General features: G+C 38.2%; 1 protein-coding gene across 1 annotated transcript in view; it reads left to right on the top strand.

The window, feature by feature from the left end:
- FGD6 (FYVE, RhoGEF and PH domain containing 6) overlaps positions 1–23,582 on the top strand; it is a 114,263-nt gene that overhangs the window by 10,716 nt on the left and 79,965 nt on the right.

Consider the following 23,582-nt stretch of genomic DNA (forward strand, 5'->3'; position numbering starts at 1 on the left):
TTCTGTATTTGATTTTAAGCACCATGAAGAGGTATGGTAATATCTTTTTGTCCTGCATTTTGCCAAGAAAGGGATTTAATAGAGGTCAGTAGATGTTAGTTGGGTATGTGAGAGAACGAATGAAAAAGAGGTAAAGGAAGTAACCATTGCAGCTGCTTCCTTTCTCCACTGTCTCAGAGGGAGACCTTGCATTGTATTTAAAGTGTAGGTTTTGTATCTAACCTTTTTGAAGTATTCATGTTTTTCTTTGGTCATTAACTTCAAGCCTCTGAATACTCAGGTCTTAAAATGGGACTTTGTAGAAATATTAACATATGGCATATAGGGCTAAAAAAATGATGATTGGATGCATTGAATAAATAAAATGATCTAATGAAATCTTAGTACACCAAGTAAAATAAATTGTTCTATCAGATATTCTCCTAGCATTTTTCTTTACTCATAATCCTTTCTGCCCTTCCTCCTTTGATTCATAAAAAATAATTTACCTCCGATGCCTAACTTTTCTCATAGCTAACTTGATTCTGAATAATTAGTATCCAGAATAGAGCCGCTTCCTTGGTGTAAATATTTCCATGGAGAATTGTAGTTAAGTATCCAACTTAAAAAAACACACAAAAAACACCCCACCATATCTTACTATTCATGCCTGCTCTTCAGGGAACAATTTTGTTGGGACTCTCTTCCTTTTAACATGCTTTTGTGTAGTGTGTGTGTGTGTGTGTGTGTGTGAGAGAGAGAGAGAGAGAGTGTGTATGTGTGAGTGTGTGTGAGACAGAAATGAATTGGACTTCTTCTTGATATACTACTATTCTTAGTTAAAATGAAGTTTTTTCTTGTAATTGGAGATTTGGCTCTTGGTATAAGTTTCCTGTTGGTGCTCATGCTTAAATCCTGAGAGTTTGTAATTTTCTCTTAACACAAGCTGTAAATTCGGAAACTTGTTCTTTTTATTTAAAAAAATTGATTTGTTGATTTGAGAGAGAGAGAGAGAGAGAAAGAGAGAGAGAGACATTAATTTGTTGTTCCACTTATTCATGCATTCATTGTTTGATACTTGTTATGTGCCCTGACCAGAGATTAAACCCGCAACCTTGGTGTATAGGGACAACAGTATAACTAACTGAGCTACCCAGCCAGGCCCTGGGGCTAGTTCTTTGTCTAATATGCTTCTTATCAGGGGCTTTGCTGCTTGGCTGGAGGAACCAGCTTGGAAGGGGTAATACACAGTCAGCCAGTTCAGCTGGATGGCATTCATTAGGAGGGTTCTTTTCAGAAGCCAGGAAACCAAGGGTGGCTGTGAACAAGTTGCAGGCCGGTAAGTAGGGCAGTCTGGTGAAGAGAGGGTGAGCTTTGCTTTTGAATTTACTTTCCCAGAGATTCTTCTTTAGTTCTAAAGCGGAAACCCCTTAACAGGCTTGAGGCCCCTAAAATGTACCAGCTGAATCAAAAGCCTGCAGTCACAGGATCAGATTAGCAGCTGGAAGTTGCACCTTCTAATAATAACATTGAATAGATGTGAAAGCAACATCCAGGGCTTCATGAGGAGGACACCCTGAAGGAAGGTAAATGAGAAGTGAGCCGAGAGGCACCAAATTGAAATCTTGTTTGGTTATTTGGCTGTTGAAACTGTCGATCTGTTCCTTAGAGTACTTCTAAACCCAACACCCTAGGGTTCTAAAATGATAAGAAGAAAAAAAATGCAAATGAGCCCTGTGTAAGATTTTTCTGTGGAGTGAATCAGAAGAGTGTCTAACAGTTTCTCAACCCTCAGGGAAGAGTCTGGAACTCTTGGGGTCTATAATATATAACTGGATTCTGGGTCAAATAGATATTTGGCAAGCTCGGAAGTAGCTCATGCGGTCACCTTCTTTAGTATGGAGATTTCATGGGTCCATTTCAAATTTCTAACAACATGTTTATAATTTATCAGGAAGTAATTGTAGGTGGTCCCCAATTCTAAAAGGGTTCTGTTATTTTAAAAGTTCATGATAATTTGAAACTCAGAGTATATTCCCCAAAGAAAGAGTTTTGGTAATGGTGGTAAAATTTAGCCCCCAAATTATATTAACCACTAGTGTTCTGACCTCCCCTTCTCCCTTCCCAGGTGAATATTTCCTCTCAGCACTTCTTCCGGGCTGAGGCAGGAGAGTTGGCCTGGGTGAGGTTGAGCCACCAGGTTATCAAGATGAGCCAGTCCATTGGGTCTGAGGCAGCAGGGCTTGTGGAAAGGGTGAGGTGACTAAAGAAAAATGAGGAAATTGGGGGCTGGGCTTACCATAAGAAAGACTAAAAGCATTGGGAGTGATACAGAGAAAGGAAGGGCTGGATCATTGCCATTTAGTAAGCAATGGATTTTTCTTTCCCTTTTTTTATTCTTGTCCCTTACCCTTACCCCTCCCCATTCTCCTAAGCTAACTGCATGATACTGCTAAAGTTGAGTTTCTGACCCCTTGTCATCAGTGAGTAGAAGAAACTGGGAAGGGCTAGATGAGTAAGGAGAGGCATTGGGAAACCCCAAAGTGGAGAAAGAATACCAGCCAAATCTGAAGGTGAGGGAGGATGAAAGGGAGTTCCAGTATTTATAGAAACAGTAGCTTTTAGGTGTTCCCAATTAGACCATCACTGGGTCACTGCTCTGGAAGCCACAGGGTTCTCAAATCTGATGTGTTTTGGGTACAGTATGAGCTCTCTTTCCCAAAAGGTTTCAGGCATTATAAATCTAAAATAACTAGCCAGCAAGAGTCCTTCTTCTCTTACTGCATGCAGGTGATGAGTGCTCAGTTACTACTTAAGTAATCAAAGTTAGATTTTCATAAGGAAGTTCCAAAAATCTGAGCCTTTATTAAAGAATTATAGACAAATCAGCAAAACAATAGTGTTCAATAGCTGGAATTTTCTTCTTGAAATTGTAGGTTTCTTTTTTTTCTTTTCTTTTTTTTAAAAAAAAAATATATTTTATTGATTTTTCACAGAGAGGAAGAGAGAGGGATAGAGAGTTAGAAACATTGATGAGAGAGAAACATCGATCAGCTGCCTCTTGCACACCCCCTACTGGGGATGTGCCTGCAACCAAGGTACATGCCCTTGACCGGAATCAAACCCGGGACCTTTCAGTCCATAGGCTGACGCTCTATCCACTGAACCAAACCGGTTTTGGCTGAAATTGTAGACTTCTTAATTCTATAACCAAGAAAAATTTTCCCTGGAAACATCTCAGGTTTTTCTTTGTGATTTTAGTTTGTTCTTACTGTAAGCACTTCAGAGAAAATGTATAGGAATTGGATTTTCCTAGGTATCCTAGTAAGCCCTCAATTTATTTCAAAATACTGGCCATACATCAAGTAGTGTGCATTAAAAGGTGAAAGGGGTGCCTGTTCCCAAAGAGCTTCTGGTCAGTGAGGCAACAGACAATTATAGACAATATTAGAGACCCGGTGCACGAAATTCATGCGGGGGGGGGGGGGGGGGGGAGGAGGGTGTTCCTCTGCCCAGCCTGTACCCTTTCCAATCAGGGACCCCTTGGGGGATGTCTAACTGCTGGTTTAGGCCTGATCCCGAACTGGCAGTTAGATATCCCTCTTACAATCTGTGACCGATGATGGTTCCTAACTGCTCGGCTGCCTGCCTGATTGCCCCCTAACTGCCCCCCTGCCTGCCTGGTTGCCCCACAACTGCCTCCCTGCTGGCCTGGCCATCTTCCAACTGGCCCCCCTACTCGCCTGGTTGCCCCACACTGCTCCTCTGCCGGTCTGGTAGCTCTCTAACTGTCCAGAAAGAAGTCAGACATCCAGAAGATGTCTGGTGACCCAGTTTAATTAGTACATTACCCTTTCATTAGCATAGACTAGAGGCTCGTTGCACAAAATTCGTGCAAGGGCCTTGGCCCTTATCCCTACCCCTGCCTCTGCTGCAGCCCCAGCCTGCTGCAGCTTTGTCTGGTCTAATTAGCATATTGTCCTTTTATTATTATAGATTATTATAGATGGCTTTATTAATCCAAGCTTTGTCTGAGTTGTACTCCAAATAGGATAATAAAGATGACTTTACAGAGATACCCAAGCTTGTAAAATGGACAAGACCTGATTTGGCATTTCCAGGTCATTTTGTAACCTTGATAAGAATTTTATTGGTGCTCTGAGCAAAGAAACCAGATTGCAGACTGAGGAGGACTGAGAAGAGAGGAAGTAGTATAAGCAAATGTGAATTGCTGTCCCTTAAAACTTTGCCCGTAAGTTTTCATCACTCAAAGGTTCAAATTTGTCTTTTGGTTTTCCTCAAGCACCAGATTTCAAAATAAAACAAATGTCAAGATCATTTCTTTTTAATTAATCAGTAGCCCTCATCTCTGATGAAGGACAAGTACTAAATTTTTTGTTTGTTTGTTTTTCACTATTTTAAGCACAAAACTGGGCTTTAAGAGCTTCCCAAAGGCATTACAAGTTGCCTCAAATCCCATTACAGGATTTATGTTATATTGTACATCATCAAACCTGGTCGAGAAGATAGCTCTCTTGGGTTGCATTTACTATCTATTGGTATTGTTGAATTTTAATAATGATTAAAGTACAAATTAATAGCTCTAATGAGCCTTTCCTTGTTGTCATAACACCAATAAGATTATGCTTAGAGGGTGGGGTTGGGATTCGTATATCTTAACAGCAGCCTTTTCCTGTGAGCTATTTTCAGCATCAGCTCAGGAAATATCAAAAATTTGTATGACTCTTTAATGTTATGTTTCTTGTGTTGAAATCATAGCCACACAATTTTGGCAGATATGTTTATGTACTTACCCTACATTTTAAACTGCAACTAGGAGCATTTTATTTTAGTTCTTGGCAATAAAGCTTTTATTTTTTCCTTTTAAATAAGTATTGGTTAAGTAGTTGAATTGCAGTATTTTGTCCAGCTCTATTGTATCAGATTGATATGCTTTAATGTGGCAAAATGTTACTACTTTTAGAGGTGTATTTTCAGTTAGTAATGAAAGAACAAATATCTAAAATTGCGACTGTTTGTACACACACACACAGACATCCTGTCTTGCTTGATAAAAATTACATTGTTTTTAAGATAGCTGGTATTTATTTGCACATTTTCAGGGAAAGGATGGCATTTTTAGAGATAATTGAATGGTTTGTTATTGCTGGGCTTTTATTAAATTTTTGAATATTAAAAAGGTCAATAAACATTTTATAATTTAACCAACTTTTCATAAAATTTCAACGGTTTACAGTAGCAAGACATAAATTGCTTTGCAAAATGAGCTTCTATCCTGTTTGTTAGAGAAATATTCCCAGTAGGAACTCTTTGGGAAAGAGGAGGTATGGGGAGACCTCATTCTTTCTCTAAGCATTTTTAATTCCTGTAAGAACCTGATAGATAATGCTAATCAGAAGTTCATCAATCTGTGAGTGTTTTAAACCTATAAGTAGGTTGCTTGGAACCCAGAATGCATTTTTTTCAGTAGAAATAACTATGAGTAGGTGTTAGATTCCTAGCCAACCCACAAGAACATATTTAGCTTCTAATATGTGAAAAATACAATGGAAAGTAATAAAAAATGAGACTGTGGCAAGACTGAAACAGAACAATAGAATGAAATAGTTTTTATAAGTCTTAAATGCTGGTTCATTCAAAGAGGAAACATTTAGTGTGTTGAGGAAAAATATTAAGGGGGAAGGGAACAGGATGGAGAAGTATAGAAGATGAACCTTGACTCATTCCATGGTTTCATAGGATTCCAGATTTAGGTTTAAGTTCATTCATAAGGGGGTGAGTATGTTCTTGTTTCAGATATCCAAAGTAATGTCTGTACTTGTATATTAGTTTTGTAAGCTTTCTGTGTTCTTGCAGACATTTCCTTTATTTATTTATTTTTTTTTACAGAGATTTCTTTTAAATGTATCATCTTTTCATAGGCATTGCATAGACTGATTTGGTATTTAAGAAAAGTCCTTTATTTAGAACAGTAAACATGTTTATATGAGCATATTTACTATGATACTTTCTTAAAACTATATTAGGAATAAAGAGCAGTTTGACTTGTAACACTTTGGGTGTGGAAAGCTACATAAAAGTCGCTGACCTTTTTATTAAATACTGAGATTAAAAGTTAAGTTCAAGAATGGAATCGCCTAGTATTCTTCTGAGTGATATGGAAAACCTACTTTGGTGGTTTGGTCTGGGCCTGATAATTATTTGTGTTCATGGGAGAGCAAAAATAAAAGTTTTTGCAAGTAGTTTTGACATTAGACAGAGATAATCTATCATTGGAGCTATAAAAATTGGGTCGGCCAAATAGACTATCAGTGGAATCAAGTATTATGATAATATTTCCAGGGCAAACAGCTATCTTCTTCAGATTTTTCAGCTCTTCTTGTTTGCAAGTATTATAAATTCATTTTAGTTCCATATAAATTGAATTGGAGCAACGTTGTATTTGGTATTATCAGACCCTCCTATACATAAAGAAATTGAATCACAGTGGTAGTGACTTTAGGAAAAATGGATAAAGATGGGAATGCATCTGGATTAGTTTTTCTGGTCCCTGTTCAAGGGTCTGTTTTACCAGACTTGCCCATTTATCAAAGTATTTTGGTTTCTGATTCAGGAAAGGTGAAATAATAAACACTGAACAAAGAAAGTCAGTTTTTCAAGAATGTTTGGATAAAAATAAAAAGGAAAACAAACACATTTAGCCTTTTTATGTTTGAAATGGCATAGCTACTTGTTCTTTTAGCTCCTGTGGATTCCATTGAAACCTTTGTTTTAGTTAGATCATATATTTTTTTGAAGTCAGTTTCTTGGTAACAATTGGTATACTTTGGCACATGTTAGCATCATTTGAAACAGAAATTAAAGAATAAATTTGATTTTTAATAAATTTAGAATAGCTTTCTTTTTCTTTCTCAGAATGAAAAGCAGTTCTGATTTGAACTATTTGACAACTAATTTCAAATCCAGGAATGTAGATGTAATATGTAAAGAAGGAATAATTGGTAACTGTTTTTTGTTGTTGTTGTTGTTGGTCTTTAGATGTATGGGCAGTCACATGTAAATAGAGATTTCCATTTAGATGAGTAACTTAAAAAAAATATATATATATATATATATATATATATATATATATATATATATATATTGATTCAGAGAGGAAGGGAGAGGGATAAAGAGATAGAAACATCAATGATGAAAGAGAATCATTGATTGGCTGCCTTCTGCACGCCCCCCCACTGTGGATCGAACCTGCAACCCGGGCATGTGCCCTTGACTGGAATCAAACTCAGGACTCTTGAGTCTACAGGTCGACCCTCTATCCACTGAGCCAAACCAGCTAGAACATAAATGAGTAACTTTTTTCACCATTTAATTTTTCTTTCCAGAACTTCACTGTTAGAAACCTGAGACTAATGCTCTCTATCACCCAGTGTGGTTGTGGGAAGCACTTAGGAGTGGGCAGGGAAGGAATAAATAATGAGATCATTCACGAGTCTAGGTCTAATTTATTTGGTAGCAAAAGTTAGGGAACCTTTTGGGTAGTTTGAAATCTTTGGAAATTCAAGTATGTCTTTGAATGGTTTTAAGTTAAGTGTAATCATAGAATCATTAAATTTTAGAACTAAAATTCATTTATTATAAATTTATCCAATCATTCCAACCTCCTCATTCACTGATGGCCCAGCAGTCCTTGACTTTCCCCACACCACAGTGATGGGAAATTGCAAAACCAAGGCTCCAACCTGGTGCTTCAAAATACCACATTGCCTCTTCTAAGACTGTTGTGGAAGCATTACAGAGAACATCAGCAAAATTTAGAAAATTCACGTGATCTTGAGTTGTTCCAAAAAGGTTTGGTTTGCTGGTACTACTTACTGCCTTTTTTCTTGTTGTAGCAGATATTGTTATCTCTGTCAGGAAAGAGAGCTGCACATAGCTGTATATGAACATATGATTATATGGCTCAATTTTTTAAATGATGACTTGAGTATTCAAACTAAGCAGAAACTTTCAGCCAAAAAAATGCCTGATTCCACCAATATATGGAGTAGGCAAAAGTAGGTCGACAGTTGTGACTATGCAAAACAGTTTATTCTTGTATTATTATTTGTTAATTATAGCATTATTTACTTTCATTACAACTGTCAACGTACTTTTGCCCAACTCTGTATGCTAACATAACTTTCTTCCCTCCAGCTATCTGACTCCCCATCAATCTGTTGCTCCCCCACTTCATCATAAGTTTATCAGACAATATCAAGGATAAGAAATGCTGTTACTGTCAAATAGCATGTATCCTATGCTTAATGGTACTGGGTACTATTTACTCAACATTTCTTACATGCCAAGCATTAAGCTAGGATCTCTTGCTTATGTTATTTTGTCCCTACGATTTTATGAAATTGATATTACCTTCTTTTACAGATAAGGAAACTATGACTTAGTGAAGTAAACTAAGTTGTCCACAGCTAATAAGTAGACAAACTGAGTGTGGAAACACATTTTTTGATCCTGAGATATCAGTTTTAAATCAGAACATGTTCATATTGTTCTGGCCTGTAGGGCATTTGTTTTGCCATTTTATTTTTTATGTTTAATATGGTAGAGATCTGTGAATCTTCTACCCAAGAGGCAAACTATTACTGATACTAATTTGTTCAAGATCTAGAAGGAAAATATAAGAGCACCTGCAGTGATATGTATAGACATTAATGAACATTTGAGAGGCCCCAGATCTTCCATGCAAGAAGAGCTCATTGATTGGAAAGCTTTTATGGTTAGAAAATACACATCTCAGTGGTTGGAAACTGAACTAATCATGCCATATTTGCATTTGGTCAAGTTAGTGGTGGCCACTATTCAAAGTAAGTTAAAATGATCCCTTCTGTTTACCAGTTAGTTTGGGTGTTAATGACACAGAAAGGATTATGCATGTCTCATATTTCCCCCCAATTTACATGAGAGTTGCTTTTTTAATCTCATTTATCATTGTTCCTCATTTCATGTCCATCAAATACTTTCTGACCTCTAAAGCACTGTTGTTTAATAGTTAATTATTGCTATTTATGGATCCCCAAAGCAAACATTTTTGTAAGGCTGAAATATGTCTGTATATCATAATGAAAAAACAATAGATTTAAATGAATGGTAACGTTCCTCCCCTCCCCCCATATATTCTCTGTAGCTGAAAATTAGAGGAGGTAATATAATATTTCTGGAGACTTTAAAAAAAATGGATTTTTTAATTGAATTTATCAGGGTAACATTGGTTAATAAAATTATGTTTCAGGTAAACAGCTCTACTATACATTATCTATATATTGTGTGTTTTATCAGCACAAGTCAAGTTTCCTTCATCACCATTTATTCCTTCCTCATCCCCTTCTCTCTGGCAATCACTGTGCTGTTGTCTGGAGCCTTTTGAATTATGAAAGGGCAAGACCTGGAAACTGGGCAAGAGGGCACATTCAGTTGAGAGAAATTCTTAGATAAAGCATCGTTGCTGGCGCCGCTGACATGGGTCACAATCGCTGACCCTGTCCACCAAGAGGCTTGCTGAATCTACCACCATGGTGAAATGGATTGGAATGTCTTTTTATGACTTTTTAATTTTGCATCTGTATTCATCCTGCCTAGGGTCAACTGGACTTGGCTAGTTTCATTTTAAGCAAATGAATGCTGTAAATTATATTAAAGAAAACATTTAAATTCCTTCTGTGCACACCCTGCTGGGCATTTTAACAGTGTGTTTGCATAAAATAATAATGTGTTAATTATAACAAGCTGCTCTAAAGCAAGCCTGGTAAGACTGAATTTCTACTTGGCTGTTAATGGTAGATATATCTATTATACATGAAAAGCCTCAAACTGTATTTCATTTGAAGTATTCTATACATTAGATTATAACGAATTTGTAGTTTTTCTCGCAACTTAATTTAGATTAAAATCAACACAGAAAGAGCTACACAATTAGCTTCATTTTCAGGATATTTCATTATCAAAGAGCATAGCATATGTATATGCTTACAGTTTTTAGTGTCCAGATACATAGACATTTCACCGCCCTAACTCTCTTGTTTCCTGCCTCTTCTCTTCCCCATGTTTGATGCTAAAACAGAATAGAAAAGGACAGTGGGGTGATACTGCTCTGAAGGCTTTTATGTCTAGAAGCTAAAATACCATGGCCTCAATCTGCCAGTTTTCCATGACTCTGTCCTACCTAATGACAGTTGATTTCAAAGGTGTCTGGTTGTAATGTATGTGACATTTTAACTACTAGAGGGGGCATTTTCAAGGGACTTTATTCCCTAGTAGCTAAACAGCTACTTCAGAGAGAGTTGGTCAGACTAGAAGTCACAAGAAATTTATAGTCTGTTTTTATTATTTTTTCATTGAAATTATTTTTGATAAAACTGTATATTCACATGTAGTTGTAAGAAATAGTACAGAGAAAAATTCAGTATATTTTAATGATGACATTTTTTAAAACTGTGGTAAAATAATACAACCAGGATATTAACATCGATATAAACTGCTGATCTTACTTAGATTCCCCTTGTTTTACTTGTACTCAGTTTGGATATGTATTTAGTTCTATATAATTTTATCACATCTATAAGTCTGCATATCACCATCAGTCATGACAGTGAATAATTCCATCACTACCAAAGATCCCTTTTGTTGCCATTTATAACCATACCCATCTCCTATGCACTTCACTCCCCAATCCTTGGCAACCAATAATCCATTTCAAAAATATTATATATAACGGAATCATATCAACATATAACCCTTTGGGGTTGGGTTTTTTCATTTAGCATAATTCCTTGGAGATTTATCCACATTGTTACATGCATGAATAGTTCTTTCCTTTATATTGCAGTATTATTCCAGTTAAAGGACATCAGTTATAGGGTCAGTCTCACTATTTGACTCTTAGAAATAGAACTATAATAAACATTCATGTACAGGTTTTTGTGTGGACATTTATTTTCATTTCTCTGGGATAGATACCCAAACATGCAATTGTGGCTCACATGGCAATTGCATGTTTAGTTTTATAAGAAGCTGACAAACTGTTTTTCAGAGTAGCTGAACCATTTTACTTCCCCACAGCAATGTATGAGTGACCCAGTGTTTCCACATTCTTATCAGCACTTTGTGTTTGTCACGTTTTTATTTTAGCCATTTGATAGGTGTGTAGTGACATCCTATTGTGGTGTGATTTGCATTTCCTTGATGGCTGGTGATGTTAAATATGTATCCTTGTGCATAATTGCCATCTGTATATCCTCTAATGTGAAATCTGGGTTTTCTTGTCTATTTTCTAACCGGGAATTCTTGTTTTAAAAAGGTTTTGTATAGATTTTTTTGTTTAGAGAGAAAGTCAGGGGAAGGGAGAGAGAGGGATGGAAAGAAGGAGGGGCAGAGAGAGATAGAGATACAGAGATAGAGATAGATAGATAGATAGATAGAGAGAGAGAGAGAGAGAGAGAGAGAGAGAGAGAGAGAGAGAGAGAGAGAGGATAGATAGATAGATAGACAGATTGTGGGGCGGAACATCTAAGTGAGAGAGAAATATCTACCAGTTGCCTCCCTTTCACACCCCAGTTGGGACTGAACTACAACATGGGCATGTGCCCTCACCAGGAATCAAACGGGTGACCTTTTGGTGCCTGAAATGATGCTCAGCCAACTGAGCCACACTGCCTAGAACATGTTTTTTTGTTTTGTTTTGTTTTTAAAGAATTACATATTTTGTAATTAAGCATCATTTGGAGGCCAGTTCCCTGGAGAATAAAATTGAAACTCTGTAACTTAGTACATAAGACTTTTTGTGGTCTGGACTAGTTGGCTTTTCTAATCTTATGAAATTACCCACCTATATAAGACCTACTTACATTCCTAAACACACTATTCCCTCTCAAAGGTTTGTTCCATTATCTGGCATACTTTTTCTCTGAGACAGATTATCTCTCATCCTTCTAGACCTAACTCAAATGTTATCTTCTGTGGATCTCTTTCCTTCCAATATGGAAAAGGTAACGAAATATCCCTACCTCCACCACCTATCGATTTATCACTTATACAGTTCTGTTTTTCTTTCTAGTATTTCCTATTCTTGTCAACAAGTTACCTATTTATTTGTTCATCTGTCTACTCTACTAGAATACAACCTGTATGAATGAGAAATACTTATTTTGTTACATCACTTTATCTTCAATGCCTACAACAGTGCCTGATATGTAGTAGGCACATAGTAAATATTTATAGAAAGACTGAATGAGGAAGTGAATTTGTGGATACCTGCAGTGCCACTCCCTTCCATAGTATACTGCCTGCCATATCCTGTTTATCTATAATAATAAAAGCATAATATGCTAATTAGACTGGACAGCCGAACCACCTTCCAGATGACCTTCTGAAGCCGGGCTGAGAAGGCCGAGCCAGCCCCTTGCACGAATTTTGTGCATCAGGCCTCTAGTAGTATAGTAAAAGCAATAACTAATATTTACTGTATACCAAGCAGCATAAGGTACCTCTTTGCTTAGTCTCCTATTGCACAGCACTTACCGGTCATTTCCCATATATAAAAACTGCACCAGGTCTTTGTTGACTTTGTTGACTTCCTCTACCAGCTCCCTCCATAAAAAAGAAATCTAAGCTATATGAAAAATAAATATTGTAAGAAATTATAAGGCCTTTGTATCACTAGCCTCAGCAGATACCTGGCACAAAATAGGTGTTCACATCTGAGTAAATAGTTGTCAGGTTATATATTGCTTTTCATATGTGTGAGGTCAGAATCCAGCTGTATTTTGAATAAACCACTATCCCACTGACCAGGCTTGCAGAATGCACAGGAAACATCTGTTAATTTTGGAAAGCAAGTACACTGATTTGGAGAATTACTGCTCTTTGCTTAAACAAAGCTCCCTTGGAGAGAGAAGTTGAGTTAAAAGGCCTCACATGCATCTGTCTGTACTGAGCTTTTCTTCCATAGTGTGGACTAGTGAAGCAAGAAATGTCCCATTCCTCTCCTTCCACTAGTCCTCTTATCGAACCTGCTGATCTGACTCCATGCCAACCCAGAGTGGTTTTTAATGGTTTCCTAAGTAGTGTATAGATCTTAGCATATTTTCATGTGCTGTCCAGAAAACATAGATAATTGCATTACACAAAAAAGTTAAAGTTTTAGAAAACTCTTCTTAAATGAAAGAACATGCCTTATATGTAGTAAGACTAGAAGGAAAAAAATCTGGGCAGTCTAGAGGAATCTTTGGAGTTAGCAAAACTTTACAAAGATGTCCCGAAGTCATAAGCCTGGTGAAGGGACCTGGTGCAGTTTTTATATATGGGAAATGATCATAACGATTTAGCTACAAAAAAACATGTTTTCCCATACAGGGTGAATTATCTATATAATTATTTGCAGATTTGAGCATCCTATCAATCTGCCAAACTATATTGTTTTAGGTTCTTTGCTCTGTTGTCTCCAAATAAAGTATGTTATTTACCTCAAGATCATGGGTATTCAGATGAGAAAGATGTTAAGAGTGTTATCTAAGAAAGGTATGAAATCTTTTGCAGGGGTCCTCAAACTTTTTAAAGTGGGGGCCAGATCACGGTCCCTCAGAGAGCTGGAGGGTCGGACTATATGAACTACTAATTCCTACTGTAACACCTCGGCTGTGCTCACTGCCCAAAAAACCTGGCGGGCCGGATCAGACTCCTCTGCGGGCCGCATGTGGCCCGTGGGCCGCAGTTTGAAGACGCCTGCTTTAGAGAGATGTAAACTGGCTCCTGACTATGATGCTTTGGATGTTGCCAACAAAATTGGAATCATCTAAACTGAGTCCAGCTGTCTAATTCTAAATATAAAAAATTTTACACTGTAAAAAAAAATTATATATATATATATATATATATATATATATATATATATATATGGAATCATTTTGTAGGGCAAATACATTAGCTCCAATGGGTTCAGAAGTTGTTGTTTTTTAATGATAAAATGAGTTTAGGTTTGTTTTTATATTATCCCCAGTGGTTATAATTTGAGTAACTATTGATGCTTTCATGCAGTAGGCTACAATGAGATCTTAGCTGATTTCTTGATTAGATAGATTCTCAATGGTAGTAATTCTAAGTATCATTAATTTTTTTTTTTTTTTAGATATATTTTGTTGATTTTTTACAAAGAGGAAGGGAGAGCTGATAGAGAGTTAGAAACATCAGTGAGAGAGAAAAATCAATCAGCCGCCGCCTGCACACCCTCCACAGGGGATGTGCCTGCAACCAAGGTACATGCCCTTGATCGGAACCGAACCTGGGACCCTTCAGTCCGCAGGCCGATGCTCTATCCACTGAGCCAAACCGGTTTCAGCATAAGTATCATTCATTCTTATTGAGCCCTCTTACTGTTAAGATGCAAAGTATTTTTGTATGATTTTCTGTACTCTACAAGTTAATGTCTTCTCTACTTGCTCATTGAAATATTTCTGCTAACTCTTCTGGGCAGATTCCATAAATGAAATCTGTTGCTGAACAGATGTGTTGGAGTTTATAGAAACTTCTACTTCACTATGCTTACCTGATGTTAGAGTGAAAATAGTCCTTCTTCCCCGGGTTTACCCTGACTGATGGGAATAGAAACTCTAGAGCGGGGGGCGGGGAAACTTTTTTCTGCCAAGGGCCATTTGGATATTTATAACATCATTAGCAAGCATACAAAATTATCAATTTAAAAGTTAGCCTGCTGTCCTAGCGGGTTTGGCTCAGTTGGTAGAGCGTCGGCCCTGGACTGAAGGGTCACAGGTTAAGGTCTGCTCAAGGACACATACCTTGGTTGCAGGCTCTATCCTGGCAGCAGGCTTGATCCCTGATGCATGACGGAGGCAGTCAATCTATGTGTATCTCTCACATTGATGATTCTCTATCTCTGTCTCTCCCCCTCCCTTCTACTCTCTAAAAATCAATGGAAAAATATTCCTGGGTGAGAATTAACAACAACAAAAGACTTCTTCACAAAAAATGACACTATAAAACATTATTAAATAAACAGAAAAATAATATTTAAAAAATTAGCATGGCTCTATTTGGTCAAACGTTTAATTAACTCACCCCTAATGCCTTGGCAAGGGCAGACCAAATGATTTCACAGGCCTTGTAAGACCTGCGGGCCGGACTTTCCCCACCCTTTGCCCTAGCTGGTTAGATGAGTGTTTATTTTTAGGCTGTCTACAGGAAGTATATTGAAAACCATTGCTATAATTCACATGGTGTGATATTTTATTTTATTTTTTGCATTTGGGGTGGAGTCCAGATGGGGCTGGCAGTGTCCAGCCCCTCCTTTCCCTTGCCTTTGACCTTTTCTTTCTATATATATTAAAAACGAACAAGAACAATTTGTGAGAAATGCTTGAAATAATTGAGATTAGGGTGAATGGGGATTTTCAATTCTTTGTGTATTAATTTTTTAATTATAAAAGTTACGTAGAAATTTTTTTTTTTTTTTTAAGGTTAAATGTGCAGGAAGTAAAAAGAAAAACGCTGCCCCCTTTTCCTCATTAACCTCCTCTATTCCAGCTGAGAGAAAAGGTTTTGGGGTTTTGCTTGTTTGCTTTAGGTGTTGGCATGGAAAGTTTTAGAGTAAGTGGAAAGTTTAGGGGCAGTTAATCTCTGTCCCCAGGCCATTATTATCTAGGAGGCACTTGAGAAAGACAGAGCTGTCAGCACCGTTTCCCCCTGGGCAGGAACAGTCTTCCTTGTGTGTCACCTCAGGGCCTAACACAAAGCCTAACCCGTCCTGAGCTCAGTAAAGGCTCTGCTAACACTTGCCCTCATCACAGATGGAGGAACTGATGGTGCTTTGCCTTTCTGTCTGTTCCTATTTCTCTCCTGTTTCCTGCTTTTCTAACTGTTTTCTGGCATCTTCATTTCTTCCTACTTCCCTCCTCTCTGCTCCTCTTATTTGTGAGTGGGCCTTCAGTTAGTGGCAGCAGGTCAGTGTTTTGAAGTGCACCAACTAGACTCTGCACTTTAATCCAATACGAAAATCTGTACTTAGAAGAGAAATACAGGTACTTTGCTTTACATTGCAAAATGAAGTTCATGTTACCAAAGGAATCAGCAACTTGGTTGCATAAGTGACACATGCCTCTTATGTCACTCATAGGCCTTTTCAGCTTTGTTGCTCACTAAAGTTGTCATCATTACAATCATTATTTACCAAAGAGGGACAAAGCTAACTGTTAGTTGCTTAAAAAGTACCTTCAGTTCTAGTGGAATACCTCTAAATTAGTCATATGTGTTGGTGACTGAAATTCTTTGTAAGTAGGAATCAGTATCATCACATGTGTGATACTGTGATTATTCTGAGCTTTGGGATATTATTGTAAAAGTAGTAAGCTACCCAAAAGAAGCAGTGAAGTTAAACATGGGACACAAGCCCAGGAGTGACCTGCTGCAAAACCATGGCTCATATGAACTCATCGCAGGAGTTCTTTACTAAGCAGTGTAGGCTGTGATGAGCTGTTTCACATGACTGTAATGCAGAAGTTTCTCTCTGAAGCCATTTTTGTATACAGGTCTAGACTCTTAATGCAAAAGCAGCCACAGCCCAAGCCGGTTTGGCTCAGTGGATAGAGGGTCTCAGGCTCTATTCCGGTCAAGGGCATGTACTTTGGTTGCAGGCACATCCCCAACTCTCTCTCTCCCTTCTTCTTTGTAAAAAGTCAATTATACATATACATATACATACACATATATACATGTATATGTATATATAGTCAATTATATATATATATACATATATATATATATATATATATATATATATATATATATATATATATATTAGGAGACAGTCCATTTCATTCATTCATACAAGAAATAGAGCCTAAACTGGTTTGGCTCAGTGGATAGAGCGTCGGCCTGCAGACTGAAAGGTCCCAGGTTTGATTTCGGTCAAGGACATGTACCTTGGTTGTGGGCACAGTCCCAGTGGGATGTGTGCAGGAGGCAGCTGATCAATGATTCTCTCTCATCGATGTTTCTAACTCTATCCCTCTCCCTTTCTCTCTATAAAAATAAATAAATAAATAAAAAATAAAAAATAAATCAATAAAATATATTTTAAAAAGAAATAGAGCTCTCAGGCATCACATTAACTTCTGGTGTTACCAGCGGTGAGCAAGAACAAAAATTTCCAGTTCCTCTTAATATTTTGTTCTATGGACCATGATGTTCTCCCTCTTTACATGTCTATTTTTTTTTTTTTTAAATTGTCTTTGTTTCCTATCTATTGTGTGTACCAGGCATGTTCATGTTATCTCATTTAGCCTCATAGGCGGAAGTATATATCAATTGTATGATTTAGGGAAGTAAAAAATTAAAGAGCCAGAAGTTACACACAACCAAGTGAGTGGTGGAGCCTAGATTTAAATGCAAGTTTGTCTTAGGCTAAAACCAGTGTTTCTTCTGTCCGCGACTGCATTTTCTCTAGAAATGAATGAAACTTGATGAAATCTTTGTGACCCTGTTCAAAATGAGTCTGTCCACTTCCTGAATGCATGTTTATTTTCGCTTCCTTTACATTTTCCTTGACTCTAGCTGTCGAAGATGTTACCCAAGTTTGATAACAATGTTATGGTTTTTCTTGGTTTCCCAATCAAGTATTCTAAAAATAATCACAGAGCTAGCTACTCAGCACTGTAACTCGTGCAGAAAAACGGATGCGTGGGATCAAGAGTGGGGAAAGAAACTCATGCCCTTTCCTGATGCTCTCTATAACCTCTCAGTCTTAAAAACTATGGACCTTTGCCCCCAGGGTGCTCTGAGAAAGAAGTAGGTTCCATATGGATTTCGGGGGTTATTGATGAGCCATTGTTGGTCTAGAGTAGACCTTCAAATCAGTTCTTTTGTGGATAGTACCTGAGAAAGAGACATGATAAATAATAATTCTTCATGTATAGTTTTAAATAAGGAAGTGGACTGATTCATTCATGAGTAACAATTTAACCTCCCCCTCCCTGGCTCTGTAGGGTCTCCAAGAAGCCTACTGTTCTTACTCCATAGCAGTGGGAAATCCCAATTACAGGATGTGGTTCCTGTTAGAAAATGGGAACACTCATGTAGGCTGGGATAAAATAAGATCTGGAACTGAAAGCAGATATCTATAGGGTTTAACCACTGTTTTCCTTGTAATTCCTCATGACTGTATTATAGTGGGGTCTGTATTTAACGTAACTTGGAATATGTCATATTTTTGTAGCACATGATATTAATAATACCTTTAACTTGAAAACTGCTTGAGTTTTTCATGGCAGAGTGTTGGATGTGTATGTAAAATGTAATTAGGGCCCTGGCTGGTAAGGCTTAAGTGGTTGGAGCATCATCCTGTACACCAAAGGGTTACCAGTTTGATTCCCAGTCAGGGCACATGCCTGGGTTGTGGGCTCAACCCCTGGTCAGGGCGCATGTGGGGGATGCAGTTGATGATGTTTCTCTCATACATTGATGTTTCTCTCTCTCCCTTCTCTATCTAAAATCAGTAAAGCATGTCCTCAGGTGAGGATTTAAAAAAACCAAAAAAACTAAGTCTACAGTTCTTTGTATGGAAAACAGTACAGTATTCCTATATAATAAAGAGGGAATATGCAAATTGACCATCATGCCATCACAAAGATGGCAGTGCCCATAGTCACAAGATGGTTGTGCCCAGTCCCTCACCCCCTCCGGAGTCCCCCAGCTCTTTCAGGGGTGGCAGGTGCATGGTGTGGCTGAGCCCGCCTTCAGCCCCCAAGTGATCCTGGGCTGGCCCAAGGTGCACACAAGCCCTGGATGTCGACTGCCCAGCTGCCCAGGGTGGGTCCAAGGCACAGGCCAGCTGAGGTCTGCGCTGCCAGCAGTGGTAGCAGCAGAGGTGAGATAGGGGGTGTTGCCTTTCCCTGATCATCTGGTCGCCTCCCACCCCTAAAGGCTCCCAGATTGTGAAGGGGGCCGGAGGGAAGGCTGGGCTGAGGGAGCCCCCTCAAGTGCACGAATTTTCATGCACCGGGTCTCGAGTTAACTAAAGAATAATACAAGAATAAACTGTGTTTCATGTACTCACAACTGTAAAACTTCTTTTGCCCCACCCTGTACTCACAGTTTAGGGGACAAAGACATAGCATGCCATGCAGGGCCACACTGATGCTGCACTTGGAAACAGAGTGAACCACCAGGAACTGTGGGAGGCAAGTTTTGTAGTTTTAGGAAAGAAGAGTACCCCTATGGTTCCCATGGGAGGATGATATTAGCTAGTTTGAATAATTCTATCTGTTGGCAAGGAATTATAATCCTCTACTCAGAGCTAAGCCAGAACTGTCTCTGTGATAAAGAAGGTTGTTTGGCTAGGGGACCTTAGGGGTGTGTGTGTGTGTGTGTGTGTGTGTGTGTTTGTGTGTGTGTGTGTGTGTGTTTGGCAGGAGGGGAACAGCATAATTTATAGTTAGGCCATTCAGGGCCCTCCTGGTTTTCCCCAGAAGCCAAGGCAGAACACAGTTTTAGGCCTTATTCCTTAGTGGTTTTGTACTGAGTTATGGTGGGGTCTCTCTTTTCTGTGTCCAGCACCAAAAGAGAGATGATCTGATTCTTCTTAGAGGGGCTGGTGATTGAGAAGTAAAAGAAAGAGACAAGACACAAAATGGAAGGGAAAAGCTGGGACTGGACAGTGCGTGGAGGCGGGGGTGGGGGTGGGGGGACACTGCTGCCCTCTTCTTATGGAGAGACAGTGACCCAGAGCCCATGCAGCACATTTTTTCACCAAAGTCAAGACAAAGGAGATTATTTGCATTCTTGAGTAGGCCCGAGGATTCCTAGTGCTAGATTGTATTTACATATCAAAACCCACTTCCCTACACCTGGGCAAAGATAAGAGTCAATGCTGAGTGCTGAGAACTCATCTGCCTTTTTGGTAAGATGTGTTACCAAGACTCGCTTTGTCTGTCGCCTTGGTTTCTGCTGACAATCGTTAAGGAAGAATGTCCATGTGCCTCCCCAGGCGCGCTCTACACTGAGTCACAATCAAAAGTATAGCATGACAGAGGGAATGGTCAAGTTCTACAAAAGTTTCACCACCTTTTCAGTGGCCGTGAGGAATAAGATGAAAAGACATTAGCAGAAGCAAGCTGTCACCGAGACACTGTGTTACAGAAGGTAGTCACAGGGTGAGCTGTTTGTTTTTACTTATTCACCAACCAGTCTCACTCCCGTGGCCCTGCTCCCCCATTGGGTGTCGTACTCTTGTGTAAGAACCAGGTAAAGCCAAGGCGAGGCCTTGGGTTTGGATCCCAAGGTCCCATTATGGATGATGATTGTCTCTTCTGCAGTGGCTGCTTGCCAGCTATGTTAGCAATAGGAACCTCTCTAACATGGTGGACTCTTTAACTTCTTATCACATAAAAAATGCCCTCACCCAAATCACCCTCCACATCACTTACAAGCCTTTGCTCACACTGTTTCTCTCACTTAGGATGCCTTTGCTCCTTTTGTTCACTGGGGTCTGCTCTCATCCACTCAGGTCTCTCTGACTGCCCCAGCCTACATGGGGTATTTTTCTGGCTGGGTAGCACTCAGTGCCTATGCATTGCCTTTAACATTTAGTATACTCTAACTTTCAGTTGTTTTCTTTTTAGAAAATAGACCCTGCTTTTATACTAATTGATATAGTTATTTCAGTTCTTTCTGCTTTATCTGTTAAGAAAAGTTTTACTCAGCATGTAAAAAGAGAAGTGACCATAGAATTTAGTTTGAACATTATCTGTAACTAATTCCTTTAGATTATCTTTACCCAGCCCTAAAATAATACAATATATAATAAGCCCTCAATAAATATTTATGGAAATAGCCGAGACCGGTTTGGCTCAATGGATAGAGAGTTGGCTTGGGGACTGAAGGGTCCCGGGTTGATTCCGGTCAAGGGCATGTACCTTAGTTGCGGGCATATCCCCAGTAGGGGGTGTGCAAGAGGCAGCTGATCGATGACTCTCTCATCGATGTTTCTAACTCTCTATCTCTCTCCCTTCCTCTCTGTACAAAATCAATAAAATATATTTAAAATAAATAAATAAATATTTATGGCAATAAACGGTTGCAGTATTATATATTTTAAATAATATTATTTATGTGAAAATACATGTATATATGTATAAATTCATTTGTGTAAATAGATGTGTGTGTGTGTGTGTGTGTGTGTGTGTGTGTGTCTGTCTGTCTGTCTGTCTGAGTATGAAGCATCCTCATGAAGTCCCAGCATCATTATTTCTAGTGGCCTTTATTTGATGTTGTACTACTGAGTTATGTATTACATAATGAAGAGGTAAAGGGAAGAAATGATATTGGGCCAACCCTAACTTCATTTAATTTTTAAAAAAATCTTTCAACAAAATGAATACCATCTTTGCTACAATGCCAAAATGGATTGGAAACCTGGTATATATTTTTGGAGGCACTTCTCAGCTCAGTAAAATGCTTTGCTATTTGTATTAAAAAAAGATTTCCCTCTACATTTTTTTTTTAATATTTTGTTTTCAGGTGTACAGCATAGTAGTTAGACAATCATGTTCTTACAAAGTATTCCTCTCAATATTTCTAGTATGCACCTGGCACCATGCATAGTTATTGCAATATTATTTATATATTCTCTATGCAATATTTACATCCTCATGATTATTTTGTAACTACCAATTTGTTCTTCTTAATCTCTTCATCACTTTCATCGAGTTCACCAAGCCCCTCCCCTCTGGCAACATCCAGTCCATTCTCTGTATCTATGAGTCTGTTTCAAATTTTTGTTTGTTTATTCTGTTCTTTAGATTCCACATACAAGTGAAATTATATGGTATTTGTCTTTCTTTAATTGGCTTATTTCACTGAGCATAATATCCTCTAAGTCCTTCCATTCTGTTGCAAATGGTAAGATTTCATTCTTTTTTATGAGTAATATTTTATTATATGTGAACCTCAGCTTTTTAATCCACTTGTCTATTGATGGGTACTTGGGTTTCTTCCATATCTTGGCTATTGTAAATAACTCTACAATGAACATAGTGGTGCATATATTCTTTCAAATTAGTGTTTTTGTTTTCTTTGGATAGATACCCAGAAGTGGAATCTCTGGGTCATAAGGAAGAAATGCAAATTAAAATCACAACGAGATTTCACTTCACACATGTCAGAATGGCTATCATCAATAAATCCACAAATGACAGGTGTTGGTGAGGATGTAGAGAAAAGGGAACCCTCATGCACTGTTGGTGCGAATGCAAAATTGGTAAACGATGGGAAACAGTATGGAGTTTCCTAAAAAAATTAAAAATATAACTGTCTATATTTCTTGAAGTGCATTTTAAGGGATTATTCCTCAAATCTCTTCAATTTCTAAGAAAGCAAAATTGCTGTGTCTGGAGACATTTTTGTAACAAGTTATTCCTCTTTAGCTAAGAACAGCTAAGGCTTGAGCCAGATGCCTCTCAGCTAAGCTAGAGAGACAAGAGTATCTGTTGCAATGTTATCAGCCTTGGACTCTTTCTGAGTCATAAGAAACTGGACCAAGAACCCTGAAGGGCATGATCATCCTCATTTACAGTTGAAGCATTATCACAGCTTTCAGAAGGAGCACCATGGGAGGTGCCTAATAATATGGTGCTGATCACTGTGGTTAATTAGAGAGTTGTGTGGTTACTCTGTGGCTCCTGCAGACTGTTAAATAATCTCTCTGCAACCTTTTTTTTCTCTTTTTAAAATCATCAAGGGGCTGGTCAGAAGGTCATTCCATCTACCTATTATCTTGAGACTCATGTTAATGGTTTTCCCAAATGTGCACCTACAGGCATTGAGGGAAAGGCATAATGGTCTACATACCACTCTGACCTAAATAGTAGTTAAAGGGATAAAATGAAGGCAATCTTGAAAATGAGCAGAAGCCCAGCTTTGGAGCTCTCTCTTCCTTTCTTTTCTTCCATTTCTTTTCCTTCCTTTCTTACTTTGTAAAAATTCTCATCACCCTGGGAAGGAGTAAGCTATTGCTAAAGAGTTGGTGATCTGAACCATCTTTTGTAAAACTTAGTTTCTGGTTTTGTGGAGTGTGTGTGTGTGTATGTTTTAAAAAAAGTAATAATATCCATAATAAAAATACTTCTAAAAAACAACCATAGGGTAAATTATGAAGTCCCTTTCTTACCTCATACTTTAGTCTGAGGCAATCATTGTTATAGGTTTTTTCTGAATCTTTACAGAACTATATGGGTGTGTGTGTGTGTGTATATATATACATATACATACATACATATATATATGTGTGTGTGTGTGTGTGTGTGTGTATGTGTAGGTATTCTTTTGTTTTGCTTTTTATATAAATGAATGCACACTGCTCTGTGTCTTTAACTAGCAGTCTTTTTAACCTAGCAATATTTTTTAGAGTGCAATCTACACAGAGTGGCCAGATTATTATGATCTCTGAATGCATAATAATCTGGCCATTCACTGTATTTGTATCTCAAAAGGGATACCAAAAGTATTCTAGACTTTTGCTGGAG

Source organism: Pipistrellus kuhlii, unplaced genomic scaffold, assembly GCF_014108245.1.
Source record: "Pipistrellus kuhlii isolate mPipKuh1 unplaced genomic scaffold, mPipKuh1.p scaffold_m20_p_3, whole genome shotgun sequence".
NCBI classification, from domain to species: domain Eukaryota; kingdom Metazoa; phylum Chordata; class Mammalia; order Chiroptera; family Vespertilionidae; genus Pipistrellus; species Pipistrellus kuhlii.